The sequence below is a fragment of the Carlito syrichta genome, unplaced genomic scaffold (assembly GCF_000164805.1).
Source record: "Carlito syrichta isolate Samal-C Ts95f unplaced genomic scaffold, Tarsius_syrichta-2.0.1 Scaffold288102, whole genome shotgun sequence".
Lineage (NCBI taxonomy): Eukaryota > Metazoa > Chordata > Mammalia > Primates > Tarsiidae > Carlito > Carlito syrichta.
Window position 1 is genome coordinate 24,619 of NW_007232198.1, and position 18,033 is coordinate 42,651.

General features: G+C 40.2%; 1 protein-coding gene and 1 pseudogene across 1 annotated transcript in view; one reads left to right on the forward strand and one right to left on the reverse strand.

The window, feature by feature from the left end:
• Positions 1 to 18,033, reverse strand: part of LOC110595227 (P protein-like) — a gene marked incomplete at its 3' end in the record, with an annotated part of 76,317 nt that overhangs the window by 4,197 nt on the left and 54,087 nt on the right. The gene's annotated exons all lie outside the window — the stretch shown is intronic.
• Positions 13,896 to 15,165, forward strand: LOC103255413 (annotated as a pseudogene).

Consider the following 18,033-nt stretch of genomic DNA (forward strand, 5'->3'; position numbering starts at 1 on the left):
ACATTTAGGTCTTTGATCCATTTAGAGTTAATTTTTGTGTATGGTGATAGGTAGGGATCTATTGATTAATCATACACAAAATTTAACACAAATGGATCATAGGCCCAATTGTAAAGCATAGCTATAAAACTTCTGGAAGAAAATAACCTTGGGTTGGATAAAGATTTCTCAGATACAACATTAAAAGAGTGATCTATAAAAGGAAAAAAATTGATATTAATTGGACTTTAGCAAAAATATGAATTCCTGCTCTTTGAAAGACACCATTAAGTAAAAGTAGAGACAAGCCACACTGGGAGAAAATATTTTCCAATCATCTATCTGACAAGATTCATATCTAGAATCCATATTATTTTAAAGTTTCAAAATTCAAAAATAAGTTTAAAAAAAAAACAACCCAATTAAAATGGGGGATATTTTGAACAGACGCTTCAACAGAGAAGATATAAGGATGGCAAGTGAGTACATGAAAAGTTGCTCAAATTTCACTAGTTACTAGGGGAACACAAAGTAAAATCACAATGCCATTTTGCTATCGATTTTAGAATGTGTAAAATAAAACACTGACAAAACTAAGCATTCACATAGATATGAAGGAGCTAGTACTCTTATACACTGCTGGTGGAATTTTAGAACAGCACAGGCATTCTGGAAAACAGTTTGGCAGTTTTAAAAACATTATCCATAGACCTACCATATGACCCAATCATTCTACTTGTAGGCATTTGCCCAAAAGAAATTAGAGAACATGGTGATACAAAGAATTGAATACAATGTTTATTGTAGTTTTAGTTTTTATAAACAAAAGCTGAAAATAATCCAAATATACATCAACAGGTAGAGGCATGTACAAAAACAAATTTTGTCATATTGAAAACATTAAATGTTACTCAGCAATAAAAAGGAACAAGCTACTGATGGGTGAATCTCATAATAAGTATGCTAAATAAAAGAAATCAGGTCCAAAAATTGCATATTATATGATACTTGTATATAAACCCCTAGAAAATGCAAATAGCAGGGGTTGAAACACTGGATCCCATGAGTCAGTTCTTACCTCCTGCCTTTTATTGTAAATAAAATGTTATTAAAACATATCTATAGCCATTCATTTACCTATTTCCTATGACTGCTTTCCCACAACAACCATAGCATTTAGTATTTGTCACAGAAAATGTATGGTCTACAAAGCCTCAAATATTCACTATCTGCCCTCATATAAAAAAGCTTGCAGACAAGATGGGGATGGCATAGGTGGATTCATGAGACTCTTCGAACCTGAGTTCCCAAAAAGACTCTTACTTTTCTTCCCACAGTCCCCTACCCACTACCAGCCGCAGTTGTAGGAGGCCCAAGGACCTTCGGTCCCATGCAGGGCCAGACATTGTGGCCCCAGCTACGGATGCTCCACTATATGTGACTCCCATCTGCTCAGGAGTCCCAGGTCCCAGCTCCCTCCCTGGCTACATCGTGACGCCCAGCACCCAGCACCAAAATTCCAGTCACCCAGGGAGGCTCTGGTCGCCTGCCCCTCAGAGATACCAGTCCCATTTCTGGCTGAAGTGCCCTGTGAGGGACCCAGGGCCACCACCTGCCCTTTGGAGCTTTGGAGCTCTGGAGCTCCGGGCCCACCCTGGCTGAGGCACTCAGTGTGTGACTTCAAATTTGTGTAAGGGAGCAGAACCCCAAGCTTGTGTAAGGCGCTGATCGGAGGCTTCCAGCTCCAGTGGAGGGAATGCCCAACCCTCTCCTCCACACCAGCCTGCTGGTGACACCCCGGATCCAGCACCCAGCTGTGCAGCTGATCCCAGACGAGCATCCGTAAAAGTGAAAGTGGAACTACCACCTCCGAATTCTCCAGGCAGATCTGCATTGCCCCACCCACCTATCAGAGCCTCCACCTCGGTTCCCATGGTGATGTCGTTAAGCAGGAGACAAAGCCTCTCCCCTATGCTGAACAGAATGAGACAATTAAGAGTTACAGACTTCCCAGGCAGCAGGCTAACTGCCTGCAACAAAACCAGAGGGGAAAGGCTAGAGATCAGGATGCAAGGAAAGATTACAGAACTAATCTGATCTCTTATTTTGACCTTTGGTTTTATCATTCTGACTGTACATTTTGCTCACTATTGTTTGCTTTCTAACTTACACTATCTGTTTCATGATCTTATTGGTCTGTCTCTGTGTAACTACCAGTATTCTTTAGGGTATTTACCTTCTGAGTTTTTTTTTTTTTTTTTTACTTCTCTCTGGCCTTGTGTCATTTTTCATCTGTTAGTTGGTATGTATGTCTGTTTTCCCTCTCACTCTTCTCTCTTTCTAACTTCCTATTGACCCCCCTTCCTCTATTATTTTCCTCTTCTGTACCTCCTTTTGCTCCAGGGATGAGAGAAAAATCTACACAAATAAAGAAAAATCAGAAGAAGAATATAGGTCTCTCCCAGACTACTGGGAGGGCAGACACTGAGAAAACTGACTTCAGAATGCAAACAATGAAGAGGCCCCAGAATGACTGGTCTCAAACTACAAACCTAGATATCAAGACATTAATGGAGAGATTAAAAAGAATTGAGGAGACTCAAGAAGAAACTAGAAAGGAGCTGATATCTGAGATAACAGTAATAAAGAATACTGTGAATGAAATAAATAACAAACTGATAAGCATGGAAAGCAGAATTACCCATGCAGAAGAAAGAATCTCAGAGCTAGAGGACCAAAATATAGAACTAACCCAAACTCTCAAAAACACAGAAAACAAGCTCAAAAAGACAGAAAAAAACCTTCCAGAGATGAGCGATTACTTCAAGAGATCGAAGCTAAGAGTAATTGACCTTCCTGAGGCAGAAAGAGAGACAGAGACCACACTGGAACAAACATTCCATGAGATCATTCAAGAAAACTTCCCTAATCTAATAAATGAAGCAAAAATTCAAACACAAGAGATTCAGAGAACCTGAAAAACAACAAATGAGAAGACCAACTCCTAAACACATGATAATTTGCCTAAACAAAGTAGGCATAAAAGAAAAAATCCTAAAGGAAGCAAGAGGAAAATGCCAGATCACCTACCATGGAAAACCAATTAGAATAGAAGCAGATTTATCTACAGAAACCCTGCAGGCTAGGAGACGTTGGAGCTCTATCTTCAGAGTCCTAAAAGATAAACAATTTCAACCAAGAATAACCTACCCAGCCAGATTAAGCTTCATCAGAGAGGGAGAATTAAAATCTTTCCCAGATATACAATCCCTAAGAACTTACGCTGCCACCAACACACCTCCACATGAAACACTTAAGAAAGTACTAAACACAGAAAAAATGGGGAAAAAAGAACAACGTTCTTCACAAGAGTACAGGACAAAACATAAAATACATAGGAACCAACCCCAAAAACAAAAGAAAGACAATAAACTGAGTGGAAGAACAACTTTATAAGAACTCTATGATAGGGACAAACTCTCACATTTCAATAATTAGCCTGAACGTGAATGGACAAAATGCACCACTGAAAAGACATAGATTGGCAAAATGGATAAAATATCACCAGGCAACAATATACTATCTTTAAGAAACCCATCTCACTAGAAAGGACATGCACAGACTCAAAGTAAGAGGATGGGAAAAAAATTTTCAGGCAAATGGAAAACAAAAGAAAGGAGGAGTCACGATCCTAATTTCAGACAAAATACCATTTAAGTTATCAAAAATTTAAAAAGATACAGAGGGCCACTACATAATGATAAAAGGTTCACTCCATCAACAAGAAATATCTATCCTAAAAATATGTGGACCTAACATAGGTGCACCAACTTTTATAAAGCAATTCCTAGGAAAAGTAAAGAAAGATATTGACTCTAACACCATCATAACTGGGGACTTTATGCCCCACTCACAACCCTAGACAGATCATCAGGACAAAAAATCAGCAGTGAGTCCAGAACCTCAATGAGACTCTGGACCAAATGTACTTAATTGATACCTACACAACACTCTATCCTAAGACCACAGAATACACATTCTACTCATCACCACATGGAACGTATTCTAAGATTGACTACCTAATTGGCCATAAATCAAACATAAGCAAATTTAAAAGGACTAAAATTCCACCATGCACCTTCTCGGACCACAGTGGAATAAAAATAAACATTAACACCACCAAGGTCCCCCCAAAACCCACAAAGACATGGACACTAAACAACATGATGCTAAACAGCTACTGGGTCAATGATGAAATCAAAACAGAAATCAAAAGATAGCTGGAAACAAATGAAAATGAAGAAACATCTTACCAAAATCTCTGGGACACCTTAAAAGCTGTAGTAAGAGGTTAATTTATATCTCTACAAACACACATGAAGAAAATGGAAGGAACACAAATTAGCAGCCTAACAAACCACCTAAGGAAGCTGAAAAAGCAAGACCACAAAAACCCTAATTGCAGCAGAATAATCCAGATTACCAAAATAAAAGCCCAAATCCAGGACACAGAAGACAAAAAGACAATACAAAAAATCAATGAAACAAAAAGCTGGTTCTTCAAAAGGATAAACAAGATCGATGGTCCCCTAGCTAGACTGACCAAGGAAAAGAAACAAAAAGCCCAAATAAGCACAATCAGCAACACAAAAGATGAAGTCACATCTGACCCTGAAGAAATACAAAAGATCATTAGAGACTAATATGTACACTTGTATGGAAACAAACTTGAAAACATCAAGGAAATGGAGGACTTTCTGTCATCACACAACCTGCCGAGGTTGAAACAGGAAGAAATAGAGACCCTAAATAGACCAATAACAATCAAGGAAATTGACTATGTAATAAGAAAACTACCTATAAAAAAAAGCCCGGGACCAGATGGCTTTCCAGCAGAATTCTACAAGACATTTAAGGAGGAGCTGATTCCAATCCTACTGAAAGTATTTCAGGCAAATGAGAAAGATGGTACCCTCCCCAAATCATTTTATGAAGCTAACACTACATTGATACCCAAGCCAGGTAAAGATCCAACAAAGAAAGAGAACTACAGGCCAATATCTTTGATGAACATAGACGCTAAAATTCTCAACAAGATCCTAACAAACCAGATTGAACAACACATCTCAAAAATCATCCATCATGACCAAGTAGGCTTCATCCCTGGGATGCAAGGCTGGTTCAACATTCATAAAACAATAAATATAATTAAATACATCAACAGACGTCAAAACAAAAACCACATGATTATATCATTAGATGCAGAAAAAGCTTTTGATAAAATCCAGCACCCCTTCTTGAAAAAAACACTCGAACATCTACGTATACAGGGAACATACCTCAAAGTAGTAAAAGCCATCTATGAGAAACCCACAACCAGCATACTCCTAAATGGACAAAAATTGGAACCATTTCCCCTGAAAACTGGAACAAGACAAGGATGCCCACTCTCACCCCTCCTGTTCAGTATAGTATTGGAAGTCCTGGCTAAAACAATCAGAGAAGAAAAGGCAATTGGGGGTATCCAAATAGGAAGAGGAAGTCAAGTTATCTCTCTTTGCAGATGACATGATCATGTACCTTGAAAACCCAAGAGAATCTGTCAAAAACCTCATTACACTGATAAAGGCCTTCAGCAAAGTCTCAGGATATAAAATAAATGTGCAAAAGACAATCGCATTTCTTCACACTAATAATAAACAAACAAAAACCCTAATAAAAACCACAATTCCATTCAAAATAGCCACAAAAATAATGAAATACCTTGGCATCTTCCTAACTAGAGATGTGAAAGACCTTTACGATGAAAACTACAAAACACTGCTCAAAGAAATCAAAGATGACACAAACAAGTGGAAAAATATACCATGCTCATGGATTGGAAGAATCAACATTGTGAAGATGTCCATCTTACCTAAGGCAATCTACAAATTCAATGCAATACCCATCAAATTACCAGCAACATTCTTCTCAGACCTAGAAAAAACAACACTGGAATTCATATGGAAACACAAACGACCAAGAATAGCCAGAACAATCCTCAGCAAAAAAAACAAAGCAGGTGGTATCACATTACCAGACTTCAAACTTTACTATAAAGCTACAATCATCAAAACAGTTTGGTATTGGTATAGGAACAGGCATATAGATCAATGGAATAGAATTGAGATTCCAGAAGCAAAACTTCATTTTCTCAATCAACTCATTTTCGACAAAGCCTCCACCACCTACCACTGGGGTGAGGAAAACATATCAGTAAATGGTGCTGGGAAAACCAGCTGACCACATGCAGAAGATTGAAACAGGACCCCTACATATCCTCATATACAAAAATTAACTCCAAATAGATCAGAAACCTAAATGTAAAACCTCAAACCATAAGAATTTTAGAAAATGAAGGACATACCCTCATGGAAATTGGAACTGGCATCCAATTCCTGAACAAAACCTGAAACCCACAGGCCATAAAGAATAAAATAGACAAGTGGGACCTCATTAAACTGACAAGCTTCTGCAAAGCCAAAGAAACCATCAAGAGAGCAGGGAGACAGCCTACAGACTGGGAAAAAGTATTTTCCAACTCCAGGTCTGACAAAAGCTTCACATCTTGGATCTACAAGGAACTCAAACGTGCTGAAAAGAAAAAAACAAACAACTCCATTATAAAATGGGCAAAAGAAATGAACAAACACTTCACAAAGGAAGACATCTGAGCAGCCAACAAACACAAGAAAAAATGCTCGACTTCATTAATCATCAGGGAGATGCAAATCAAAACCACACTGAGATACCACCTAACTCCAGCCAGAATGGCAATTATCAATAACTCAAAAAATAACAGTTGTTGGAGAGGGTGTGGTGAAAAGGGAACACTCCTACACTGTTGGTGGGAGTGTAATCTAGTGCAACCTCTGTGGAAAACAGTATGGCGATTCCTAAAAGCTCTAAATATTGACCTCCCATATGACCCTGCAATCCCCCTACTGGGAATATACCCTGAAGAACTCAAATCACTCTATCAAAAAGATACCTGCACATGAAAGTTTATCGCAGCATTGTTCACAATAACAAGAAGCTGGAACCAACCATGCTATCCATCAAAAGAGGACTGGATTAAAATAATGTACATATACACGATGGAGTACTATGCAGCCATAAAAAAGAACAAAATCATGAATTTTGCATCAACCTGGATGGAACTAGAGTCTATAATACTGAGTAACCTCTCACAGAAACAAAGATCTGAGTATCACATGTTCTCACTCATATAGTGGACCTTGATCATCCAGCGCACTACCATAAGAAAATGACTGATGGTGGTGGGGGAAACTATGTGGGAAGGGGAAGGGTGGTGGGACTAATGGTAGTAGACATCTATCTGGGGATGCGAGACACCTGTTATCAACAAGGGGGCCTAAATGAAGCATATTTGTATACCTAACCCTTAACTGTACCTCATAACATCATAATAAAAAAAATATTGATTTTTAAAAATATATATAAAATAAAATATAAATAAATTAGAAAAAAAAAACTTGCAAACTCCTTATCCACAGTGACAGAAAACAGGTCAAACATTGCCTAAGGATGAAGTCTTGGAATGTCAAAAGGAAGTGAATACAAAGAGGTGCAGGAAACTTAGGTATGATGCCTACAAGCTGCTCTTCCTCAGGGAGAGGGCCTGACTCTTCATCTCTGGACACTCTGGGTCTGATGCCAACTCTAAGGTTTACTTAATTTTCTTGGAACATTTTTTCTGTCTCTAGTAAACGTTTCTAGCAAGATGTGCATGGAACACTAAAAGTTCAAAGAACTGGAGCATCATCAAATTAACCAAGCAGGTTGTACAAAATGATTTTTTGCCTGCTTGTAACTAAATATGTATCTGATAGATATGTAGGTATGTGGCTTTTATTAAAATCATTACAGAACTAGCAATCTCCTATCTTCAAGAGTTAGAGGCTAAAGTTAGAGTCCACCAAAATGTTGGAGGAGTTCTCCACGAACAAAGTCAATCAGGCCAGTTTGTACCTGGGCAAAGCAAAAAACTATTCAGTTCTTTTCTAAAGACACTAAGATCTCAATTCTTTACATATCTGAGGGTAAAAATCTCTTAAATAAGGCCAGGCATAGAGGCTCACACCTGTAATCTCATCACTTTGGGAGGTCAAGGCAAGAGAACTGGAGTTTGAGACCACCTGGGGCCACTTAGTGAGATCTCATCTCTATTTAAAAAATTTAATTATCCAGGCATGATACTGCATGCCTGTCGTCCCAACTACAGGGAGGTTCAAGTGAGAGGATGGTTGAGCCCAGGAGGTTGAGTCTGCGGTGAGCCATAATCATGCCACTGTTTTCCAGTCAGGATGACAGAGACTCTGTCATTAAATAATAATAATAATAACACACACACACATATAAACACATCTTAAATAAGAATTTTTGTGTGAATGAAATAGTCTATCAACCAATAATTCTTGACAATTCAATACTTTGCATTTTTAAAAAAGGAAAAATGATATGTGCTGATTGTTTCCAAGTATTTCTATAAACCATATTCTACCTTTCTATAAACCATATTCTACCTTTGAAAGATTAAATATAGGCTGGGCTTGGTGGCTGAGCCTATAATTCCAGCACTTTGGGAGACTGAGGCGAGTGGATTGCCTGAGCCAGCAGGTGTGAGACCAGCCCGGGCAACTTGGTGAGACCTTGTCTCCACAAAATATTTAAAAATTAGCCAGGTATGGTAGCATGTGCCTGTAGTTCTGGCTACTTGGAAGGTTGAGGCAGACAGATTGCCGGAGTTCAGCAGGTTGATGCTGGGGTGGCCAGAAGTGTGCCACTGCACTCCAGCTTGGGTGACAGAGAGTGACTCCAACTCAAAAGAAAGAAAGAAAGAAAGATTATAGATTACTGTCTGGAAAACAAGGACAGTTATTGCATGTGACTTGCAGAATTTGAAGACATATTCAAACTATCCCACTGTTTCCTACTCTCTCTGTTTTCCAAAGTGTTTCCACTTCTCTCCTCTTGCTAGACCAGCCTACTCACGATGTCAGGAAAAACTCCTATTCATCTGGTCCACAGTGAGGGCTCCCTTAACCTAAATTGTTCTACATGCCACTTTTGGACACCTGTTCTGTGCCAGACTCTGAGCTTAAGGGATATGGTGAGAATGTAAGTAAACACCCCCTCCTCAATGGGCAATTGGGCAATTATCTCTCTCATCAAGAGTCTTGCAGTTTCTTGAAGCAAAATCTGCAATAAGCAGTTCTGCACTTCCATTTATATCTCCAACAGAGGTAAGTTCTACTGTGGAGCAAAGAGCTCAGTGCGCCTCTTTTCCCCACTCCTAAAGGAGAGAAAGACAAGACCTTCCAGCATTCCCTGAGCAGCCTTCGGGGCAGAAGCACCTGCCGGTCATCTCTCAGCACCCTGGCCAGTGAGGAAACACATTCCCAAAGGTGTTCTTCAGGCTACACTGCTTGCTGGAGGAAAGCCAGGATTCAATCCCAGTCTGCAAGAACCTCTTTCTCTACCACCGCATTGGTGTCATCTTTTGTGCTCAGTCTTTGATGGAATGCTTTCACTGGTTATAAAGAAATCTAGCTTATTTATCTGAAATCTCACTTCATAATCCAGTTTGCTTAATATGCTGAGAAATGTAACTTAATTTTGTCCTGTTTGAAATCCTGTAATCCTTTATTTAAGAAAAAACATACTGCACATGTTTCTTGCCCTGGACATTTTATAGCTTCCTCTGACCAAAAGCAATCCCATCCTTATCAGTTAAGATTAACCATAAGTCTTAAGCCACACAGGATACATCTAAAAAGAATATCTCAGCAGTTACTTATATATATCCTTCCAACCACAAAAACTCACAGATGGGCTGTACATACCATATATAGTACAAACCACCCTGCCTGCCACTCTTGAGTGAGGTATCTCATGAATACACTGGTGTCATCAACTGCCAAAAACAGGCCAAGTAAGATTCAACACAAACAACCAAGGATTTTCATTTGCACAGTTACACTGCAGCTGTCGTGGGGTAGTTCTAGACCTCCCACTTACCCAAGCATTGTACCTGCAGTGTGCAGGTCCATGATCCCTCCTGGGGAGTCCCCAAGCTGGAGGTGGTTGGATGAGTAGGACAGGCAGGTTGCAATGAGCTCACTTAGAAGCTCAGGATGGGCTGAGTAACCAAGAGGGTAAGTTCTATTCTAGTATCACACATTAGGCAATTGCTATGGGACGAAAACAAGGGAGCATTTACCTATTTATGTGATTAGCTTACAGACTGCACAAGTTTTCTCTCATGAGAAAATTCCTATTCTTTCTGGTTGCCCTTTAAAATCCAGCAAAAGCAAGACCATGTTTCATTGTCCTTGTGCTTTGCTGGGCTGCTCAGCAATCAGTCTGAACCATCCATTTGCATTCCACATAACAGTGTACCTGGCACTGCTTCAAGGCTTCTGTGTATGTCGACCAATTCAGTCCTCACAGAAGTCTTATGGGGGGTACTGAGGCATAGGGTGGGTGCCTGCAGTCATAAAGCAACTGAGTGTTGGAACTAGGCTTAGAACCAAAAAGATCTAGCTCCAGATCTGCCTCTCCATACTAGTTCCAGGGAAATAGCTGCCCAAGGTTTCAGTCATGGCTACAACATCAACGCTTCCTTCCAACACCTGGAAGTTTCTGTCTGGTTTTCAATCTGGCTTAGGAAATTCCATGATTACATCAAATGAATCCTTTAAGGGCTGAGTTTGAAAGAAATAAAAATGATTGAAACATCAAAGATTCTACTTCTCAGCATTCTGCCTCAAATAATGTTTTCTAACAATATTGACAGGCCAATGCAGGTGCATGGTCCTTGCTGAGCTGCCCTCCCTCCTCTTTTCTCCACTGTCCCCACCCATTCTATGCCCCAGAGACTGACCTGTATCAACCACACCAAAAGGTTCTCATGTCCCAGAATTCCAGCTGGGTTCTGTCCTTTACACAAAAAAGGAGATTTGCCCATTTCTGAGTTATTTATCCATGGAATCATGTGGTGTGCACTCTCCTGTCAGACTTTTCTTTTGCTTAGCATGTTTCTGAGATTCTGTCACAAAAGGATTGTTACATTTTATTTCTATATACTATTCCACTGTATGATTATTCTACAACTTATCTATCTAGGGATTGGCAGGTATCTGAGTCATTTCTAGTGGGGGTTATAAACAGTGCTGCCATAAGCTTTTTCAGATAAGTCCCTTGGTGTACATATATACTTATTTCTATAGAGAATATTAAATAAGAACATTTTGGGGCAGCAGATATACATTGTTTTAAACTTTAGTAGCAGGAAGAAACCGAAACACTAAACAGACCAATAACAATCCAAGAAATTGATTCAGTAATAAGAACCTTACCCCTAAAAAGTAATCCCTAGGCTAGATGCTTTCTCAGCTGAATTCTACAACATGCACAAGGAAGAACTAATACCAGTCCTACTGAAAATATTCCAAGCTACCAAGAAGGAAGGAATTCTCCCTCGCTCATTCTATGAGGACAATATCATCTTGCTATCCCAAAATGGCAAAGACCCAACAAGGAAAGAAAACTACAGACCAATTTCTCTGATGAACATAGATGCAAAAATTCTCAACAAAATTCTAGCAAATTTCATTCAATATCACATTTCAAAGATCATCCATGACTAAGTGGGCTTCACTCCCAGGATGCAGGGCTAGTTCAACATACATAAGTCAATAAATCCATCACATAAACAGGTGTAAAACCAAGAATCACACAATTATCTCATTCGATACAGAAAAAGCATTTGATAAAATACAATGTCCCTTCTAGATAAAAACCCTTGAACACCTAGGCATCGAAGGAACACTCATCAGAATAATGAGAGCCAGTTATGAAAAACATGCAGTCAACACCATGCAGAAGGTGTAAGCATCCCTCCTAAGAACTGAAACAAGACAAGGATGCCCACTCTCACCCCTCCTATTTAACAATGGAAGTCTTAGCTAGAGCCATCAGGCAGGAGAAATAAATTAGGGTATTCAAATAGAAAAAGAGGAAATTAAGTTATCCCTCTTTGCAAGAGACATGATTCTATACCTAAAGAGTCTATCCTCACACTGATAAATGACTTTAGTAAAGTCTCTGAATACAAAATCAACACACAAAATCAGTTGCATTTCTATACACCAACAAAAGCAGGCTGAGAACCAAATAAAACACCAAAACAAAAAACCAAAAATAATAAAACACCTTGGCATCCAGCTAACCAAAGAGGTGACAGATCTTTACAATGAAAATTACACACAGCTCAAAGGATGACAAAAACAAATGGAAGAACATCTCATGCTCAGGGAGTAGAAAAATCAATATTATCAAGATTTCTTCTACCCAAGGCAATCCATAGATTCAATGCAATCCATATCAAATTACTAGCATTATTTTTCACAGACCTAGAAAAAACAATACAGAAATTCACATGGAAGCCAAAAAGAGCCCAAGTAGCTAAAGGAATCCTCAGAAAAAAAAGAATAAAGCTGGAGGTATCACACTTCCAGACCTCAAACCTTACTACAAGGATACAGTAACCAAGACAGGATGGTACAAGTACAAAAATAGACACACAGACCAATGGAACAGGACAGAGAATCCAGAAATACAACCACAGATCATCAACCAACTCATCTTCAACAAACAACAAAAAGATACTATATTTGGCAAATAGTACTGGGAAAACTAGTTAACTACATGCAGAAGAATGAAACTGGACCCCTATCTATCACCATATATAATATTAACTCAAATTGGATCAAGGATTTAAATGTGAAATTCCAAACTGTAAGAATCTTAGTAAAAAACTTAGGGAACACCCTCCTGGACATCAGAGTAGGCAAAAAATTCATAGCCAAGTCCTCAAAAGCAAAAGCAGTCAAAGCTAAGATTGACAGGTAGGAATTTATCAAGCTAAAAAGTTTTCTTTCACAGCAAAAGAAATCATTATGAGAGTAAAGAGACAACTCACAGAATGGGAAAAAACATTTACAAGCTATGCATACCACAAAGGCCTAACACCCAAGATCTACAAAGAATTCAAATTAATTGTCAGGGGCAAAAAACAACCAAATAATCCTATTTTAAAAGTGAGTAAAGAACATAAACACACACTTCTCTAAGGAATGCAGCCAACAAACAAATGAAAAAATGATCAGCTCCAGTAATCATTAGATACCACCTCACATCACTAAGGATGGCTATCATTAAAATATCAACAACAAAAAAACAGGTGTTGGTAAGGTTGTGGAGAAAAGGGAATGTTTCTACACTGTTGATGGGAAGCTAGGTCAATCTTTGTGGAAAGCAGTATGTTGTTTTCTCAAACAACTAAATACTGAGCTACCATACAATCCAGCAGTCCCATTTTTAGGACTATACCCTAAGAAACATAAATCACTCTATGAAAGAGACACCTGCACACATATGTTTACAGCAGCACTACTCACAATAACAAAAAAAAAATGGAACCAACCCAGATGCCCACCAAAGGTGGAGTGGATAAAGAAAATGTAATAAGCTAGGCACAATGGCTCACACCTGTAATCCCAGCACTTTGGGAGGCAGAGGTGAGAGGATTGCCTGGGCCCAGGGTTCAAGAGCAGCCTGAGCAACTTGGTGAGACCCTGTCTCTACCATAAATCAAAAAAATTAGGTGGATGTGGTGGTGCACGCCTGTAGTTTCAGCTACTTGGAAGGCTGAAGTGGAAGAATCACCTGAGCCCAGCAAGTCAAGGCTGCAGTGGCCATGAGCAGGCCACTGCACTCCAGCCTGGGCAACAGAGTAAGACTCTGACTCAACAAAAAAAGAAAGAAAAAAATGTGGCTAGACTACAGCGGTGATGGTGGGCAGACAGTCTTGCTGGAGCCGGGCCACTCTTCTCCAGCTCCTTCTTGGCATGAACCTGATGGTGATGCCACCCACTGAGGCCTGGAGTCTGTGACTCGTTACCTTGCTGTACCAACATGGAGACAGTTCACCAGTGAAGACATATCCTAAGGATCCCTATCAAGAAGAAGAATGGCCCCAGGGGCTTGGTCAACTAACCAAGGAGGGGATGCTGCAGCACTGGGAGTTGAGCCAGGCCCTGCAGTGGTGCTACTATGGCTTTCTGAACACCTCTTACCACCAGCAAGAGGTTTATGTGCCGCAGCACAGACTGGCCACACACTCATGAGTGTGGAGGCCAACCTAGCTGGACTCTTCCCATCCACTGGGATGCAGCGCTTCAACCCCAACATCTCATGGTGGCCTAATCCTGCACACTCTGTGCCCATTGCTGAGGACAGGCTGCAGAAGTTCCCACTGGGCCCATGTCCCCTTATGAGCAGCTGCAGAACGAGACCCGGCAGACACCAGAGTATCAGAACAAGAGCACTCGGAGTGCACAATTTCTGGACATGGTGGCCAACGAGACAGGGCTCACAGACCTGACACTGGAGACCATCTGGAATGTCTATGACACATTCTTCTGTGAGCAAACACACAGGCTGCTCCTGCCACCCTGGGCCTCACCCCAGACCATGAAGCACCTGAACTGGCTAAAGGACTTCAGCTTCCGCTTCCTCTTCAGGATCTACAAGCAGGCGGAGAAGGCCGGGCTTCAGGGAGCAGTCCTGCTGGCTCAGATCCAGAACAACCTGACCCTAATGGCAGCCAGCTCCCAACTCCCTAAGCTGCTGGTTTATTCTGCACATGACACTACCCTGGTCGCTCTGCAAATGGCACTGGATATCTACAACGGTGAACAAACCCCCTATGCCTCCTGCCACATGTTGGAACTGTACCAGAAAGATACGGAGAACTTCTCAGTGGAGATGTACTTCTGGAACAAGAGCGATAAGACCCCCTGGCCCCTGACCCTGCCTGGCTGCCCTCACCACTGCCCTTCGCAGGACTCCCTTCACCTCACAGAGCATGTCATGCCCAAAGATTGACAGCAAGAGTGCCAGCTGGTGAACGGTTCTGCAGACACAGAGGTGATCGTGACCTTGGCTATGTGTGGCTCCATCCTCTTCCTTCTTGTAGTGCTCCTCCTTACCATCCTCTTCCAGATATAGGCCCAGCCTCCTGGCTACCAGCACATCACAGATGGGGAGGACCATGCCTGAGGACCACTCAGCCCCCTTCCCTCTGCCTCCTAGGGTAGGTGGGCTGGCCCTTGCTCCTGACTGTTGCTGCTCCCCAGCCCAGGGACAGGGACCCTGGGCTGGGCCTCCCTCTGATTACCCCAGTCAGATGAGCAAGAGAGGTTCAGCTTGGCCCATGGTACCTATCACTCAGCATTCACACATCAGACGTTTACCAAGTACTGTGTTGGAATTGCTTTCTCCAGACAGGATTTGCCTCTTCCATGCTTCCAAAGTACCTGAGATGTAAACAAGTATCCAGTTCTCATGCAGAACCTGGGATAAAGAAACTGATAAGCCGAGCACAGTAGCTCATGCCTGTAATCCTAGCACTTTGGGAGACAGAGGCAAGAAGATTGCCTGAATCCAGGGATTTGAGACCAGCCTGAGTAACTCAGTAAGGCCTCATCTCTAAAAAAAAGAAACTAACAGAGTTGGTGCTTGATCTGCCTTGCTCTTCCTCAAGCCCTGCTCCTTCTCTTCCAGCCCAGTCTTTGGCAAATGGCTCAGAGGATAGTCTTATCTCTTGGTGTTTATTTTAGAGGGAAAACTGCTAGCACTGGGAGTATGAACATTGGCTACCAAGGAACTGAATCACCCAATAGCCAGCCAGTCAGGGCTTCCTTGTCTGACTGGAGCCACCATTAGAGTCAAGTACAATGCTTCAGGCATCTTTGTCACCTCCTTAGCTTGCACAGGTCAGAAGGGTGTTTATACTTAGGAGAGAGTGGGGAAAGGCAGGAGGGCAGTGGATTGTCACACAGAATCACAAAACTACTCTCCCTCAGCTGGGCTGGGTCTCCAGGGACCTGAGGTACATGCAGGTTGTGAGCTGGATAATTCCTAACTGTGGCTGAGGCAGCTCCCAGAGAATGAAAGTTTTGGACTGTTAAGAAAGAAAATGTGGTACATAGACATGATGGAATACTACACAGCCATAAAGAACATAATCATGTCCTTTGCAGCAATATGGATGCAGCAGGAGAGCGTCACTCTAAGTGAACTATCACGGAAACAAATAACTGAATACTGCATATTCTCACTCATAAGCGGGCCCTAAACATTGGGTACTCTAGCACAATGGAGGGAACAACTGATGCTGGGCACTACTAGCAGGGGGAGGGGGTGCATAAGGGTCACACAACCGTCCATTGGCTACCATGACTGCCAGGGGAGAAAGGACTTGCTAGAAGCCCAAGATTCACCTGCATGCAATTTACTTGTGTAGCAAATCTTCACATGTACCCCACAATTCTAAAATAAAAATGTTTTAATAATAATAAATTAAAAATAAACTTTAGTAAATGCTGCCAAATCACTTGTAAAAGTAATTATACAAATTTACAATTTTATCAGTAAAGTATGACACTTATTATTGCTCTACACACTCTCAGCACTTGGTATTGTCAGTCTTTAATATATTCATTTAGGTGTGGATATCATGATATCTCATTGTGGTTAGAATTTGCATTTTTCTGATGACTTATTAGGTTAAGAAGTTTTTCATATGCTTATTAATTTCAGTAATTTTTATATATCATTTTGTGAAGTATCTATCAGGATCTCTGTTTGTTTTTCTACTGGGTGTTTTGTTTTTCTCTTATTGAGCTATAGGTGTTCTTTCCATATGTTTAATATAATTTCCAAATGTAACAACAGATGTATTTTTGCACACATCTTTTGTTACTTTATGGCTACATTTTCACTTTCTTAGTAGCTTTTGAGAAACAGAAGTTCTTTTTTTCTATAAAATGTTTTTTATTCAGGCAAAATAATTGCATAGTTTTAGCATCAATTTTAAAGTTTCAGCCAAAATTCCATTCTTCCAAAAGTTTAATGTTAATTGAAGATTTAAGATAAATATCTCAGTTGTGTTAAAAGAGCATCTTTATATTTGGAGTTGTTAGGTAGCTTATATTTTCTCTCTAACACTTATACCATACATTTAACAGTGGAAAGTTGTAGAATCTGTTCCCAGTTGTGAATTTTCCTGTCTAGCCAGAAAGACCAAAGACTAATTTTTTTAACCAAAACTACCATTTATATTTGTCATGGAGTGGGTGGGGGGCAGGACAGTGCTAAAATAAACAGTAAACTCTCACTAATTTTGTGTGTTTATATTTAATGTTGACCAAGAGAGCTGCAGTAGCTTTTGTGGTTTTATATTTTAAGTTTCTAGATAAATTCAGACTTTTGGTATCTTGATTATTTTACTTAGCTCTTTCACACATTTAGCCTCTCACAAAAATACAGTGTCCTAAGATGACGAGCTCTCTCTTGAGAAACCTTAATATAATCTGAGTTTTATTAGATGGAAGAGCTAGTTGGTTTTACTGACTTCTAGAAAACATGATAATTGAATTTGATCCAGATAACTGTCTGAACAATGGAGTCTTGCTGTGATGTTACCAAGAGGTTTTATTTAAAGCAAGCTGGATAAAGTTCTGGGCTGCAATTAGCATTTCAACTGCCAAATGCTAGGAGGAAATTTGTGACAATATGCACAATTGATATAGCAGACATTAAAATCAATGCTTCAGGAAAATACATATTTTGGCTCTCTACTTTGATACCGTAATATGTAGCTTTTGAGACTTCTCAATAAATGATTTGAAGTACTCCATTCAAATGCTCATACATAGTCACCATTGTTTATTCCCATATTAGCTTTCTTTAGTTTTTATTCTTCTCCTTCTAGGTGAAAATATTACTTTTTTTAAATCTTTTTTATTATGGTTTTGTGGGGTACAGTTAAGAGTTAGGTGTACAATTACGTTTCATTCAGGCACCCTGTTGATAAGAGGTGTTTCCCCATCCCCAGACAGATATTTGCTACTGTTAATCCCATCC